General features: G+C 42.8%; 1 protein-coding gene and 1 pseudogene across 8 annotated transcripts in view; both read left to right on the top strand.

Moving 5' to 3' along the window:
* ELAVL4 (ELAV like RNA binding protein 4) overlaps nucleotides 1-12,085 on the top strand; it is a 90,229-nt gene that overhangs the window by 48,215 nt on the left and 29,929 nt on the right. The window lies entirely within an intron of this gene.
* On the top strand, nucleotides 7,266-7,664 carry LOC100684452 (annotated as a pseudogene).

The following is a 12,085-nucleotide window of genomic DNA, read 5'->3' as shown; positions in this document are numbered from 1 at the left end:
CTCCTGATCCTGCAAACTGGAACTGGTTTCAGTTCAGTGGCTGCAAACTCAGCCACCTTTCCTCTTCTCGGTGCCCCTTGCCAGGCAGCGGAGCCCACAAGGAGACAGACCCCACTCTAAGTCCAAAAGAAATAGAGCACTCCATCCAGTGCTCCACACTCCCTAACACAGACACACACACACACACACACACATGCACACACACACACACACAGCCCGGATGCTTCTTTGTCAGGAATTCCAGGCACGGTACAGTGAGACCGACCTCCAGGAGAGTCCCACACCATCCCCCAGCTCCTCTCACACACACATGTGACAGGTGTGCGCCCGGCCTTGCATTAGGCACTTTATCCCCACGGACCTCCATCTTCTCAACACATAGTAGGATAGATCCTTACCTTACTGTCTTTGCGTGGTACTTGCCATCCAAACCAGCTGACACACGTGGAGGCACCTGTAAGCTGAAGCAACCTGTAAATGGGAGGGGCCCTTTCTGTCTCCTAAATGCTTCCCTCTTCTTTCTCACCAAGTGTCCTACCCCTGGGCCAACAGATGGATAAAGAGAGAGGAAAGGACAAGCTGGTATCTGTATGTCCCTGGTTTAGTCCTCAGTTACGTAACTCCGAGTTGGAAGTAAGAGATGCCAGAGGAGAAGGCCGGAGAGTGGAATGGCACCTTACATTTATTAGGTGCCGCTGGATGCCAGTTGCTCTGTGGTTGTTATCTCATTTAATCCTGACCACAACCCCAAGAGGTAATAGCAGCCCCATTCTTTAGATGAGGAAACCAAAGCTCACGTTGTTTGAAGCGACTGACCAAACTGTCTGTGTACCCATGTCTGTCTGACCACATGCTGCTGCCAGTTGGAACAAGGGCCCTTCACAGAGAGGGCTCCTCGCATTCTTGCTGTTTCATCCTGAATCTTGCATGTGGCTGTGTAGGATGTATTCCAGTAAACCTCAGAAATAGCTACAGTAACAATGAACAGCCGTTTTAGTGGTTCTGGAAGATTGTAAATGAAAGCCTTTAGTTCAATATTCAGAAATGCCAGGATGATTTCTGAGATTGTTTTTAAAATCAAGCCACCTTTATGAGTGGCAACATGATAAAATGGAAGGACCCACCAAATTCTCACTCTACTTATGGGACTTTCAGTGGATCAAACCATTCTGTGCCTCAGATTATTGTGCATAAAACGGGGATAATAACACTGGCTCTTTCCACCTTACTGTGTCTCGACGTAAGATGAGCTGCTAATATGTTGGTAAGTCTTTAAAGTGTTATACCAATTCAGGATATTACTGTGTTCACCTAGAAGATAGGACATTGTAAGCAGGGTATTTATGAGGGTAAAGCAAATATAAACCCCTTGCGATAAGCTAGTTTTGCTTTCTAGTCTGCCTTCCAGATGTTTTGTTCAGTTATCTACGTACATCTCAACAAAAGCTGATTAACTCTCTCAGACATCAGTGTCTAACTGTTATTAATGCTCAAGCTGATCAAATTACAATGCCACAGATCCTACTTGTGCTGTTAATATTAGATTTTGGATTCCGGTCTATAATGAATGATTTTTCCTCCATGCATTGGAAAAATTGGTTAGCAGGGTTCATAAGAAAGTTTAATTAGCAGGCTGTTTGTGAAAATAGTGGTTGTGAGTCATCATTCAGAATGAACTAACATTTCTCAGTGCTGAATTTGTTCTTCTGTTCCCTGAGCAGCCACATAGGATCCTCGTGTTTGGGAAGCTGGTGTCTGCATGCTGCCCACTTGAACTGCCTGGGTAATAAACTAATGACAAAAACAGCACATTTTAAATCCCAGAGAGGAAGAGGTGTAGGGTTTTTGTGTATTTGTGTGTGTGTGTGTGTGTGTGTGTGTGTGTGTGTGTGTCTTCCCAGGGGATATCATGGACCTACTATAATCTGGAACTGTGCTGGGCAGCGTAGCCTGGTAATGGAGAGCTTGACTGCTTGCCTTAGTATCCCCACCTTACTAGTCACTAGCTGTTTGACAGGAAAATTCTTACCCTCTCTGTGCCTCAGTTTTCTCATTTGTAAAATAGGGATATTGATAGGATTATTGCGAGCATCAGTACATATAAAATACTCAAAAACAGCACCTGGTGTACAGTAACATAATTCTTACAGCAGTTTTGTGAGGTGTAGGTATTATTAGCCCTATTTTCAGGTGAGGAAACAAGCTCAGAAAAGTTACATAACTTGTCCAAGGTCATACAAATTCTAAATGTCAGAGCAAAATTGAACCCAGGTTTGTTTGGCTCTATTTTCATCTGCAATACTATATTGGCTCCCAGGGTCATGCGCCTAGTCAGTTAAGCATAGATAATGTGCAGATGTTTGTGTGTGCACGTATACATGTGTGCTCCTGCTTGGGAGTCCCACACACAATTGTATTTTGTTTTTCCTTTGCGTCTTTGGTTCTCTGAGTGAAACTCCTTGAGTGATTGCATGCTGACCACTGACACATAGTAAGCTAGAAATCAGACCTGTTACGACTTGTACCAACATGAAAATATGTCTTCAAAACGTCTGACCCCCTCCCCATCATGCATCTCCGTCCTGTGTAGATTATCCCAGAAGCAAGTCTCTGTGATGTCTTCTGAGGAACAGAATCATAGGTTGTTACAGTGAAAAGAGACCTTAGAAGTTCTCTGGTTTGGTTTCCTTTTTTCTGTGGGCCCCTCTGGTATCTCAGGAACTCTAGCTCAGAGCACAGGCCCAGACCCCCCAGTTCAGGGTAATTATATCCTGAGGCAGTATTCGGTCCTGTTTCAAATAGGAATGTTCATTTGGGAATCTCATCTAAAAGTCTTTCCAAAAGAAGTTTAATAGGTAATATGTTTTTTTAAAAGAGGTTTTGTGACCAAATGAGTTTGGGAAACGGAAGTGAACCAAGTTAAAAAGAGGTTTCTTTTTTATCACTACTTCTTTGAGTCCGTGCTAATGTGCATTATAAATCTTAAAAGGAAGGTATAATATGTAACCATCGCCTCAGAACCTTTTTTCCTCCAGCATTTTATGAACTATGGTTCTAAGCTAAGAGAGAGGGATGGAGCTCCATTAGGGATAAATTTGCAAGTAGAAGGGAACGAGGCAGTTTGGGGCAGTTCCTACCTGATGACCTCATTTCTTTTGTTAAGAAAGAGGTGAGGTCCTCTTTTGCATATGGGTGGGCAAGTGGAGGCCTTGGTGTCCTAGAAAAGTCTTGCTAGCTCCCCGAGAGAAACTGAATATGGTGCCAGATGGGTCCATCTCTTCAGCACCAACACAGCCCCATCACATATTAGGCATTTTTGTTGAAAGTCACCGAGTACTGAGCAAGTCCTGGGCACTATTTAAATCATGGGTTCATTTGGTTCTCTGTCAGGGTGACATTTCATTTTCCATTGCCCAAAAGAGCTGAGCCATAGAAGGTGTTTACATTTTGTGATTCTCACACACATTTCCGGGCATTCCTTCATTTTCACCTCTCCCAGGTACTTACTTGACTCAGTGTAATGAGGCTGGTCACACTTGCACGGTATAGCCATTCCCTGAGAAGCCCTTAGCTGTAAAAAGAAAGAAAGAAAGAAAGAAAGAAAGAAAGAAAGAAAGAAAGAAAGAAAGAAAGAAAGAAAGAAAGAAAGAAAATTAAAGAAGATCGCTTCCCTCCCTGATTCCTACTCTGCAGACCCATTTCTGTGTGAGTCCTTTGTTCTTGGGTTTTTATTTCTTGATTTTGTCTTATTTCTTACCTGCAAGCTGAATGGTGATAAAAAGGGGAAATGTGCTATTCTTTCTTGTTTCTTTTCTTTTTCATGGATCTGGGGAATTTCTCTTTTAACATTTGTTGGAACCGAACATGGTTGTGAGCTTCCTGTCTGGTACTTTACTATCAGTGAACTCCTTGATGATAGGGACGGGGTACTCATCGCCGCATTTCACACAGCTCTTAGCGGTAAGTCCAAGGCCAGAGATCCGCAAGCCCTTATTTCAGAAATGACACACTGATAAAGATTCTCAGAGAATGTCCTTCTCCAGCTCATATTTGACATCCTGACTTCTCTCTGCACAGACAAGTTATTTATCTCACCTCCTTCATCGAGAGCCATGAATTTTCTTTTACTTTGGATAGAGGCAGTTTTAATAGATTTATATTCAGTTAATATTTATGAAGCATCTACTGTGTGCTGGGCCCTCTCCCATAACTTATCTCACTTAATCTAAATCCCGACATGGTATCAGGAGCCTCCACACAGGCTTTATACAAATAGCGTGTGATGGGAGTTTTGGAAGCCTTGTCTTTAGTGTTAAACACAGCACTTCCTTTCACCCACAGACATTTCACCCACAGGCAGCCTCATTTTGCCCGAAGGCTAATTACAGTGTATGTAATTAGTACTAACCTGATAACTTTTTCTACCTCTTTTTCCTTTGTTGCTAGACCGTTGTCTAACATCGGCTGCATTTCTGGAATCACCTGTTGGTGTGCATCCATTCTGGGTAGCAAGCCTTGTCTGTCTGACATCCAGACCTTTTGTTTTATGTGAGAACAAGCCAACCAAGAATTAAGAATTCTGGTTCATTTCTGTGGGTAGCTGGGAGTTTGCCAAATCCTCCTTTTTTTCTTTCAACCCTTGTTAAAAATATGTTTAAATGTTTGACTATTTTTTCCTGTCTGTAAGAATATTCTGTGCATAATTTAATTGAATGTTGCTTCGATTAAGAACCTTTCATTGCCCCAGGGTCATCAGTCTGAACACTTCTCTTTGTGTGATAGATGCTGAGGGTGAGGTGGTTGTCACTGAGGTTTCTATTATCCCTGGCACATTCTCTTTTTCCCTTTCAGCTTTTTTTTAAAACTAAGTACTTGATACTAGCTTTTTATCTTATGAATCGCCTTTCTTCCCTGAACAGACAGAAGAAAAATAGGGTTCAGATTAGTTTCATTTTGTCAGTTATTGAGGTTTATTATTGAAATATATATTTGAAGATCTCTCATTTGGAGCAACTTATTTTATAGGAGAAACCAAAAGAGGCTTAAAAAAAACTCCTTTGAGAATTTGTTGGTTGGCTTTCTTTTTGGAATAATGTAGTTTTGTAACTGGTCCTTCCTGCTTTGGGGACTGCTGGAAATTGTTGTGTATAGTCTGTGCGTTTCCATGTGCCTCTCCCCAATAACAGAAGCTTTGTTTCACATTTACTTGAACAATTTGGTTGATACGATCTCTGAAATCGGGAAACTCTATCAAAAGCCTGTATGGACTTAGGAGCCAGATGGAGTTGTGTCCTGGGATCTGAGGCCTCTGGACATTAGTCTTCTGGATTATAAATGGTAGTGATAATGCCTACTTTGTAGAATTGTTTTAGGGAGTAGATGAGATAAAAGACATAAAGGAGTCAGCTAGAAAAATGTTCTCATCAAAAATATAAGTAAATAAATAAATGTATGCATATATCAAATCATCGTAATGTATACTTTTAATATCTTATAATCTTATTTGTCAATTGTACCTCAATAAAGCTGAAAAAACCCCAAAGAACTCAGTACAGTGATTGGCACATGGTAAGCACTCAAAAAAATAACTATTTTTCTTTTTTTAGAGAGAGAGAGCATGAGAGCCAGTGGGTGGGGGGAGGGTAGGGCAAAGGGAGAAGGAGAGAGAGAATCTCAAGCAGGCTTCACATTCAGCAGGGAGCTGACACAGGACTCCATCTCATGACCCTGAGATCGTGACCTGAGCCAAAATCAAGAGTCGGATGCTTAACTGACTGAGCCACTCAAGGTGCCCCCCAAATAACTATTTTTATTCCTATTTATTCACTTGTTGAATTTGTTAACTTATTCATCTGTTCAACATAGATTTATTGAAAGCCTACTATGTGCCAGACATTGGTCATACCAAGATTAATAATATCCATGTCCCTGCCCAGAAGGGCTTTAGGGTTCACTAAGAACTGCATTTCGTTCAGCAAGCTTCTATTGAATGCCTCCTGTGGGACAAGTGCTTTTTGCTCATTGCCATCTTGATGCCACATGATGAGTTCTCAGCTTCTGGGGAAATTACATCTACTTAGGAAGCCAGAATGTAACCTCTGGAAATAACCTAGTACCGGTTCAGTGTAATTTTAAATACTTTGGGAATTCAAAATAAGGGAGGCTGGGTCTATCTCTTTCAATAGTGTTTGTTGTTGACAGAAAGCAGATACACTCAAAATTTCAGATGCCTAAATGATTCCTGAATATGCTCCAGAGGTCTAGGAAGATGTCATATATACATCTGAGCAGATTCAACTTGGAAGTGGTATTGACAGTTCAGGTTGATATCAACCATCAGCGGCCTCCTGGAAGTAATGGCTGTAAACTGAGTGGCAGATCTGTCCCCTCGAGGAATGGATGCTCATGCTGTCCCCTCCTGCTGGAATGCCCTTCTCATCTATTGCCTGGCTATCTCCTATCAATCTTTTTGGATTAGTCTCAGAAAGCTTTCTCTCCTTCTAACTGTCGTAACACTGAACCATACTCTACTATCATTGATTCATAGGTCTGACTGTCCTACTAGACCATGAACCCCTTGCTTCTTCCTTGGTCCTCAGTTTTAGAGTTTATAGAACAGACTTGAAGATGACTGATACCAAAGTCCTTTCCAAGACTGTCATTCTATGATGTACCAGATCCAGCTTGGCAGGCACAACCAAGTTAAAAGGTGGGACTGGGATACTTTGAGGGTATACATTGGAATTAAATGGAGAGAATGAGGACTTGGAGATAGTACTAGAAAACCAGGCTCTCTCAAAGTCTCAGGCACACTGTGCTATGCATGTCCAGCAGGTGTGTTTAGCATACAAATGAGCACATATTCAAGAAACCAGGACACAGCAAAAAAGTGCACAGGCTCTGGAATCGGACAGGTCTGGCTGCTACTCCGTGGCCAAATAACCTTGGGTGTGTGATTTCTACTTTCTGGGTCTCAGTTTCCCCTTCTATAAAACAGGGATAGAAATGCATGCGTCAGAGGTTGTGAAGATTTAAATAATGGTATATGTAAAGTGTTTAGCTTGTAAGAGGTGCTTAGTAATTATTCTCTATTCTTTTTGTTCCCTCAGTTAGAACTCAGGATAAACTGAAAGAAGTTGGGAGCATAGGGTCTAAAATAAATATAATTTAGCTCTTTCCCTGCTGACACCAGGCAGCACAGAGGCAGAGGCTCAGGTGCACTCAAGATTTGCCCTCCCTGCCCCGCCCCCCAGTCGCCCACTGCCATGGCCAAGAAAGGCGTTGCTGATGGAGGTGTAATGGATGTTAATACTGCTTTACAAGAGGTGTTGAAGACTGCCCTCATCCATGATGGCCTGGTGTAAGGAATTCCCAAAGCTGCCACAGCCTTAGACAAGCACTGAGCCCATCTCTGTGTGCTTGCATCCAACTGTGTTGAGCTTATGTATGTCAATTTGGTGGAAGCCCTTTGTGCTGAGCACCAAATCAAATAAATTAAGGTTGATGGCAGCAAGAAAGTAGGGGGATGGGTAGGCCTCTACAAAACTGACAGACAGGGAAAACCCCGTAAAGTGGTTGGTTGCAGTTGTGTGGTAGTCGAGGACTGTGGTAAAGGATCTCAAGCCAAGGATGTCACCAAGGAATACTTCCTATGCAAGAAATGAACAAATAAAAAACCTGGTTTTTGTTCCTCAAATAAATAAATAAAATATAATTTAGAATCTTTGAACCGTAGCATTAGAAGGCATCAGTAAATCTTGCTGACTGCTCCACATCCCCTGGTAAGACATTGATCTGGCCTGTTTGCATACTTCCAGTCATGGAGCCCTTACCACCTCACGAGGCAGCCACACCCTTATAAATCCCTACTAGAAAGTTCTTCCTTTTATCAAGGCAGAAGTCTACTCTACAACTTTCTTCTCCCTGGTCTTTGTTCTCTCCCTTGAGCACCACACGGCAGGCCTACCCCTCCCTGCTTTCCCATGACAGCCTTTCCAATATTAGGATTGGCTCTGAGCAGCAATAAAGTCTCCTTCAGACTAGAGACTGCAGGTCTGTCAGGTGTATCTCATGAGTTTGGTTCCTCTGAACATGGTAAGGCCCTGGGAAAAGAGTTTGCTGCTCTTTCTGGTTTCTTTCTGTTCAGTGTATAAGAGATTGAATGTGGTCAAGAGGATGTAACTATGTATGTGAAGAGATATTTATCCATTCACCCAACAGACATTTATCCAAAAATGTCCTGGAGCCTTTGGTAGGTGCTGGGGTACGGAGATGAATAAAATACCATCTTGGCCTCAGGTTGCCCCCTGTCTAATGAGGAACAGAGTCACATCAAGAGATGGTTTCAGAACCATCTTTATCTGCAAGATGGAGGAGAGGGGGCTGAGTGGTTTTCCTACATGTCTTATTCAAGAGCACCGTAGAAGTATTTTAAAGAAAACAGGGCTGCTCCTTTCTTCTTTTCATGCATTTATCAAGGGCAGTGGTGTGCTGCCCTCACGTTCACTTGTGTCATTGCTCCAACATGCCACTCATGGTTCTGCCCCAGGGCCTTTGCACATAAGATTTCCTCTGCCTGGGATGACTTTCCCTCAGACCGGCTGCCTCTTTTCCCTCAGGTCTTTGCTGTCATGTCACCTTAGTCTTACTTAACCACTCTGTTAAAAAGTTGTAGCCTCATCCCCTACACTGTCTTCCCCCTTCTGTGCTATATTTCCTCCCAAGAACTCACCATCATCTGACAAACTTTATATTTTATTTACCTTTCTCATCTTGCTCTGTCACCCCCAATCAGAATATAGATTCAGTGATGGCAGAAACCAAGTATTTTTGTTCTCTGCTATAATCTCAGCAAATGGAACTATGTCTGGCACATAATAGGTGCTCAATAAATACTTGAGGGGTAAATGTATGCCGTGCTTGGATTTAGCCCTTAGGTTGGAAGCTGATCATCCCTTTATGGGAAAGCCATACCAAAATTCTACTGTTTCTTCATCTCTGAACCCAAATTCTCCCACCTCCAGGAAGCCTTCTGCACTGTGCTAAGTCAGAATCAGTCTCCATCTCCTCTCTGTTCCTGTATATAGTTTTTTGTTGTTGTTCCTGTGTATAGTTTTAAAAGAAATATCTCTGATATACTTATTATTTTTGCTGAACTAAAAGTAATTCTTTTTTTTAAAGATTTTATTTATTCATGAGAGACACAGAGAAAGAGAGAGAGAGACAAAGACATAGGCTGAGGAAGAAGCAGGCTCCATGCAGGGAGCCCGACGTGGGACTCGATCCTGGGTCTCGATCCTGGGACTCGATCCCGGGTCTCCAGGATCAGGCCCTGGGCCGAAGGCGGCACTAAACCGCTGAGCCACCAGGGCTGCCCTAAAAGTAATTCTTATATCCATCTTTCCCTTCTGCATATTAAGTCCCCTGAAGTTAGGAACAACTTCTTGGTTATTTTGGGGCCCACTCAAGTATGTAGCTCATTGTAGGTGCCTATTATGTATGGAATTTGTGCCTGTTGCATATCGTGTGCTCCAATATAAGAGTAAAGCATCAAAAACATTCTCTACCTTTAAGAAGGTTGGGGGCCTTACTGAGGAGATAGCATTCTCATAGACGATTGTAGAAGGCAGTATTTAATGTGATGTGGGAGAAAAAAGGCAAGGATCCACCATCTATTGAGCATCTATTATATGTCAGGCACTTTGCATACATTATCACTTTTAATCTTCCTAAAAAGTAACATTAGGTTCATTTTACAGATGAGATTACAGTAGCAGAAAGGGACAAAGTAGGAATGCAGAATTGGGGGAAGAAAAGAAATAATATATACAAAGAAATTCTGAGAACTTTCGTATTGGAGCTTCCCTTCCTTGTTACTATGGATTAGGATGTGTAGCTTTTTCAGAAACCAAGGTGTAGGGAGGTTAACTTAACTTAGTTCGCTAAGGCCACACAGCAATAAGCGGCAGCTGCATTTCTTATATCATTACATTTCTGTATCAAATCCCCAGATGATGCCAACGATGCTGGTACAGGGGCCATCCTCCCAAGACTTTAAGCCATACTTAGTTTGAGGCGATTGTATGAACTACTAAAAGAAAATAAATTATCTGACTAGTTGTTTCTACTGACCCTGAGCTTGCAGGAGAAAAGCCAAGACTCAGACTGCCTAACATTGTGTAAAGTCCACAGAGGTGGGCTGGGTGGGAACAGAGCCATGGGTGCAGAACCATGGGTGCTCCAGCATCTCAAAGCACTCCCCAGTGCAGAGTGTGTGCATCCCCGAGTGCTTACTTGATGCTGAACACTGCTGTGCCTTTTCACAGAGGCCAGACCCCGTGGGGAGAAAAACATGGGCTGAGAAGTCATACAGACCTGGGCTTATTCAAATCCTAGCCATGGACCCTACTTGCTGGTTGTCTTTGGGCAGGATACTTAACATGTCTTAGCCCATTTTCCTTATCTGCAGGATGGGCCCAGTGATACCCACTTTGCACAGGATTAAGCTAGGAAACATTAGTAGGGAGCTTAGCACTGTGCTTGACACAAGATAGACCCTGTTAGTCTACATGTTAACATAGTTAATCCTCACAGTGATTCTTTGTGAAGATAAGGGATCATCCCTGTTTTTCCAGGTAAAGGAACAGGCTAATAAACCTTAAGTGACTAAACCAAAGTTACACAAGTAAGTATAGTTTACACACACACATACATACACATACAGAGGTATGTAGAGTGTGTGTGTGTGTGTGTGTGTAGTAGTAGTAGTAGTAGCAGCTGCAAGTCTCTCTGACCCTGTTTAGGGTGTGTTCAGGTCAATTTTGAGGCATCTGACAACAAGGAAAGGTATTTCAGGACTGGCAGGGAGGGAGTCCTGGGAGTTAGAGTTGGCTGCAGTTAACCCAGCATGTGGATTACCGCTATGCAGGTGATCTTAAAGTGACTGGGGATTTTATCATGTGCTTTGAGAACAGAATTTCAGCCTGAGCTAGGGGTTCTAACATTAAAAAAATTCCTTACTCAACTCAGAAGTTTTTATCAACAGCAGCTACCCATCTGGCTGCCCCCTTGGGGGCTTTATAGTTGAGGGGAGTAGCTGTTAGGTTTCTGGAGAATGACGATTTTTGAAGAAAGAAAGAGCCAAGTGTGCAGGTTGGAGTGCAGAAATGCTGAGGTCCCTTCCAGCCAGCCCTGCAAAGGGGTGGCCTCTCTTGCTGCCATCAACCATGAGGATGTCACATTTGGGGTCCTGCTGTCATAACCCCCAAAGCCCCAAAGACAAGGGAAAACAACTTCTATCCGGAATGACTGGGAAAACGAGGGGTTATAATCAGCTATGATGGTGATTCCTAGAGTTTGGATACAATAAAAACGCTTAGCACAAACTACTAAAGGTAATTTCGTTTTTCTTAGATGATTCAAAAAAGTAGCAGAGGTATTTCAGGGCTTTGGAATAGTTGTCAGTGACATTTTAGTTCAAATGGAGTAACTGTGAGTATGGCAAAGGATACTGGATTTAGAGTCAAAAGATCTAAACCAAGGGTCAGCAAACTATGGCCCAAAGGCCAGGTTGAGCCTACTGCCTGTTTTTCTAAATGTGTTTTGTTGGAATACATATAGCCTATGTATGGCTGCTTTCAAGCTGTAATGTCAAAGTTGTCATGGCAGAGACCAGAGGACCCACCAATCCTAAACTACTCACTATCTCACCCTGTATGTAAAAAAGTTTGCTAGGGGGCCTGGGTGGCTCAGTCGGTTGAGTGTCTGCTTTCGGCTCAGGTCATGATTCCAGGGTCCTGGGATCAAGCCCCACATCAGGTTCCCAGCTCAGTGGGGAGTCTGTTTCCCTTCTTCCTCTGCCATTTACCCTGCTTGTGCTCTCTGGTGTTGTCTCTCTCTCCGCCCCCCGCCCCCAGCCTGTCAAATAAATAATCTTTAAAAAAAGAAATAAGTTTGCCAACCCCCGATCTAGACTAAGATCCAGCTCTATAATGTAGGGCAAATCACTATTTCCTCTGATCTTCAAGTTCCACATCTATAAAATGATGATTATGTCTCCCACAGGGTTGGTGTGAGAGCCAGATGC

Source organism: Canis lupus, chromosome 15 (assembly GCF_011100685.1).
Source record: "Canis lupus familiaris isolate Mischka breed German Shepherd chromosome 15, alternate assembly UU_Cfam_GSD_1.0, whole genome shotgun sequence".
NCBI lineage: Eukaryota > Metazoa > Chordata > Mammalia > Carnivora > Canidae > Canis > Canis lupus.
The sequence above is the reverse complement of the archived record's forward strand: the minus strand, read 5'-3'. Positions and strand labels throughout refer to the sequence as shown.